Source organism: Hyaena hyaena, unplaced genomic scaffold, assembly GCF_003009895.1.
Source record: "Hyaena hyaena isolate Hyena2069 unplaced genomic scaffold, ASM300989v1 scaffold_2561, whole genome shotgun sequence".
Taxonomy (NCBI): Eukaryota; Metazoa; Chordata; class Mammalia; order Carnivora; family Hyaenidae; genus Hyaena; species Hyaena hyaena.
The window spans coordinates 19462-24055 of NW_024083172.1; the positions used below are offsets into that span (position 1 = coordinate 19462).

At 48.2% G+C, this 4594-nt stretch overlaps 1 non-coding gene across 1 annotated transcript; it reads right to left on the minus strand.

Annotated features, from left to right (window-relative positions):
• Positions 1-3872: 3872 nt before the first annotated feature.
• Positions 3873-3978, minus strand: LOC120227578. The gene has a single exon (XR_005527287.1). It is a non-coding gene; the product is annotated as a U6 spliceosomal RNA (small nuclear RNA).
• Between the last annotated feature and the right edge of the window lie 616 nt (positions 3979-4594).

The window sequence follows — 4594 nt, forward strand, 5'->3', positions numbered from 1 at the left end:
TTAAGAGGATCCACTTCATGCATGCCAGGATGGCAAAATTAAGTCGAATAACAAATTGTGATGGGTGTAAAAATGGTTCCTCATGATACCCACGTCTTCATCCCCAAAAGGAGGGGGATGGTAGGTCCTGCATGTGGTGAGGGGGAATGAAGTGCACAGATGGCATTAATGTGCCCAATATAATCCCAGGGTCCTGTAGAATGGAAGCAGAGACTGAAGGGGAAAGAGAGGCCCAGTGAACATTCTGCCTGCAGGTATGGGCTTCAGAGGAGAAAAGGCCACAAGCCAAGAAATTCAGGTGGCTTCCAGAATCAGGGAAAGGCCAGAAAATAAATCACCCCCTAGGGCCTTGAGAAAAGAACATGGCCCTGCCAACACCTTCATTTAAAAAAAAAATTTTTAAATGTTTTTTCTTAATTATTTTTGAGGAAGGGAGAGAGGAGGGAGAGGCCAAGAGACAGGGTGACACAGAACCTGAGGCAGGCTCCCGGCTCTGAGTTGTCAGCACAGGGCCCGACGTGGGGCTGCAAGTCATGAATGGCAAGATCATGACCGAAGTTGAAGTTGGCTGCCCAACCGATTGAGCCACTCAGGCACCCCGCCACCATCATTTTTAATGCAGCAGGACTCCATTTGAAGCTTGTAACCAACAGATCTGGAAGAAAAAAAGGTCGTGGAGTTTTGAAGCTGCTATGAAGGTGGCAGCCTGTTCCAGCAGCAACAGGTTGTGACTGCGCCCAGGCTCCCTTCCCAGGCTCCCGGGTGCTGAGTGCTATGTTACCGCAAGATGTCAGATGGAATAATGGAGATGCCAGGGGAGCAGCAGGAGGACTTCCTGGGGGCAGAGGTGTCGGGTGCAGCGACAGGAGGGACTGGCTGTCAGAGGTCCACAGCCACCCAAGGCAGCACACGGTGCCTGGAGAAGGGCGGGCAGTCTGTTCCTTGTAGCTGGAGACAGAAACAGGCCTGGGCACTGGTGGCAGCCACGCTGAGGGTCTTAGACCTTGTTCCCTGGCAGTAGTGAGCGGGTAGGGGGTTAGCCAGGTCATCCTCAGTGCCCTCAGATCTGCCTCGGGGGCCCACCCTGGCTGCGCTGTGGGAAGCAGAGATGCTGGCAACAAGCAGACCGTGGAGGAGGCCACCACAGCATCCAAGCAGAAAGGGACAGGCCTGAGCAGGTGCCAGCAGGGAACGAGATTCACAGACGGACCAAGGGGTCGGTCACAAGGGCTCCGGGTGGCGGAGGAAGGAAGGTGGCAGGTGGGGTCTTGTGTGAGGTTCTTGGCACATCCCTCTTACCACAGTTGCTTCACCAGGTCCTACCCAGAACCTCCAAAAGCTGTTCTGTCCTCCTTACAGCTGCTGAATGTCCCTGTCCCCAGAGGCACATGTGACAGGGCACAGGGGTTGTTATTTACCACCTGCCGAGTGAGGCACCAGTGAGGGAAGAGGCAAGCTAATTAGCGGGGTGCAGGTGAGGAAGAAAACGACCACCACCAGCTCTGGTGCTTTGGGGGAAGGGGCAGGACAAGGGTGAGGACATGGACTTGGTGATCCTGAATTAGTTGGAAGAAGAGCAGTCTCGAGGATGGAGCTTAAGGGACCCTGGTGACTTTGGCAATGCCCTTACACTGTCAGCTTGTGGTCCCCACATGGGAAACCGCCTTGGGCCTGCTCACTGAGCGAGGCCACCTGCCATGGCCTGTCCACACTGGGAGGCCAAGGGAAGGGAGCCTGGGCAGGGACCTTGATCAAGGAGGGGTATGGCAGTGCAACAAGGGGTCTGCTGGCTAGAGAAGACGGTATGTACAGGGAAGTGAAGGAGGGGAAGCCGGCCCCAGGACACATGGATTCAGGAGGGGGAGTCTTCAGGTTAGAAGAGGGACACCATTTCCAGCCACAGCTGGGAGGAAAGGGCTCATGTATCTCCAACACTGTAGAAGTTCACTTTAGTAGCTCATTTAAGTCTTTAAAAAATGGAATCTGTGTCAAAAATTCCTCAAAAAATTAACAATAGAACTCCCCTATGACCCAGCAGTAGCACTGATAGGCATTTACCCAAGGGATACAGGAGTGCTGATGCACAGGGGCACATGTACCCCAATGTTCATAGCAGCACTCTCAACAATAGCCAAATCATGGAAAGAACCAAAGTGTCCATCAACTAATGAATGGATCAAGAAGATGTGGTATACTTATACAAGGGAATACTAGCAATAAACTACTTGTAAAAAAATAAATAAAAATAAAAGAACATGTGGTGCCTGGATGGCTCAGTTGGTTAAGTGTACAGCTTTGGCTTAGGTCATCATCTCACCATCGTGGATTCAATCCTCGCATCCAGCTCTGTGCTGACAGCTCTAAACCTGGAGCCTGCTTCAGATTCTGTGCCCCTCTCTCCTTCTGCGCTTCCCCTGCTCATGCTCTCTCTCTCTCTCTCTCTAAAACAAATGAACATTAAAAAAATAAAATATTTTTTAAAAGAACACATTATCTTTCCATCTACTTCTGTCATCCTTTTGTATTTTTCTTTTTCTTTTTTTAATAGTTTATTGTCAAGTTGGTTTCCATATAACACCCAGTGCTCATCCCCACAAGTACCCTCCCCCATGCCAAAAGATAGGCTTTTGTATATTTCTTATTTTTTGCCAAGTCTATCTTAGTTTGGGAGGATTTTTGTTTTGTTTTTGTTTTACAGTGCCTTATTTTTGTTTTAGTTTTGCTATTTAAATGGATCATTTTACTCCATAGTATCTTATCCAACAGAAGAGACCACCTTACAAGTGGATGCTACTTTACTATCCCAGCAGGAGGAGACGGTTTCCTGCGCAGACAAGAAAGGTCAGCCAATGAGAACTCACCACGACTCCTTTTACTCCAATGAACTTTTTGTTTATAATAGCCTTCCCAAACCCCTCTTCTGTATACAAGAGTGATCCACTTTGTTCTGAGGACTAGCCTGTGGTTTTTTCCTGGCTTGCTAGTCCTGCAGTGCAATTCCTTGATATTCCAGAACAAAGCCATTTTGGTCGGTAAAATAACTGGCAGTTTTATATTTAAGGTTCACACTGAGCACTTGAAGATCAAGCTTTTGCCTTTTTAAAGTCTCCTGTTTCGCCTGGGTAGCTCAGTTGGTAAAGCTTCTGAATCTTGATTTCAGCTCAGGTCATAACCTCATAGTTCCCTGGGTTGGAACACCATTCCCAACCCCATCAGGCTCTGTGCTGCCAGTGCTGAGCCTGCTTGGGATTCTCTCTCTCCCTCTTTCTCTGTGCCTCCCTGCTCATTCTCACCTCTCTCTCTCTCAAAATAAATGAACATTAAAAAAAAAAAGTCTCATGCTTCTTTGAGCAGCAAAGCCAACAACAGGGACCACATAGATGCTGCTGCACAAGATCTACTAGCAACTCTGAGCTGACCGGTCAGGGTAGAAGCACCACCCAAAACATCTGCAGGCGCAAAGATGGTCTCCCAGTTTCTAAAAAATCCCCCACACTTTCACTGTTCCCTCTCCTCTCAGCACCATTCTTGCAGGAATCTGAGAGGTTTGTGGGCCCTTAAAGTTCTGGTCGGACTTTCCTTCATGACAGCAGGGGGCGCAGTCCACTTACCTGGGTGACCTTGCCTGGCGTCAGTCCTTCCCTGGTAGGAAGGCTTACTTCATGTACAAGAAAATCATGTTATGTTTCTGTGATCAAAACTTAGTAAGGGCCAGAAACACTCTTCCCATTTAATCATCCGAAAACCAGAGCCTACTCACCCTGTAGACCCACTGTCCTGTATTTGTTGCCTCTGTTTTATGCAAAATACTTGAATTTTTTTCAGCATTTTTTTTTTACTTATGCCTTCTTCTCTTGACTTTTTTTTTTAAAAAAAATATACAATGCTTCAAAATTTTGCGTGTCATCCTTGCACAGGGACCATGCTAATCTTCTCTGTATTGTTCCCATTGTAGTGTATGTGCTGCCAAGTGAGCACTACTTCTGATGACTTTTGGACCTACATTATTTAAACGTGCCTATTACTCATGAATGCCACTTCTACTTTTAGTTTAAGAATTCGACCCCTGAGTTCTAATATACTTACCATTCCAATTGTTGGGTTTAAATCTTTGAGCCATATAGATTTTATTTGGTGTCTCTACATATTCTCATCAGACAAATTTAATTACATAGTTGTTCCCTGAATGTAATACGATAGTCACTATATATTAAGGGGTCATGCAGCTCTTGCTAAAAGTGGATTTTGCAAGGAAGGGGACAGATGGGCCTAGGAGAGCCCTAGCAGAGCCTGATAAAAGTCTGATAGAGCAAAGAATCCTTGCCAGGACACAGGACGGCTAGATGCACACTGTAGACCTGCCGTCGGCTCAATGCTCCAGACTCAGCCTGAGCGGCAGGATGCTCAGCGCAATCTTCAGCCCGGCGCGTCCCTCACCAACACCCGCGCACAGAAGGGAAGTACTGCCCGCGCTGGGTAAACTTGACAGACACGCGCTGGACTCAGAGCACCCAATCCCCGGGATGGGGCGGGAGCATCCAGGAGCCGTGTTCGGCCAATGACTGACACACACAGCCCGCCCTACGCTCCGCCC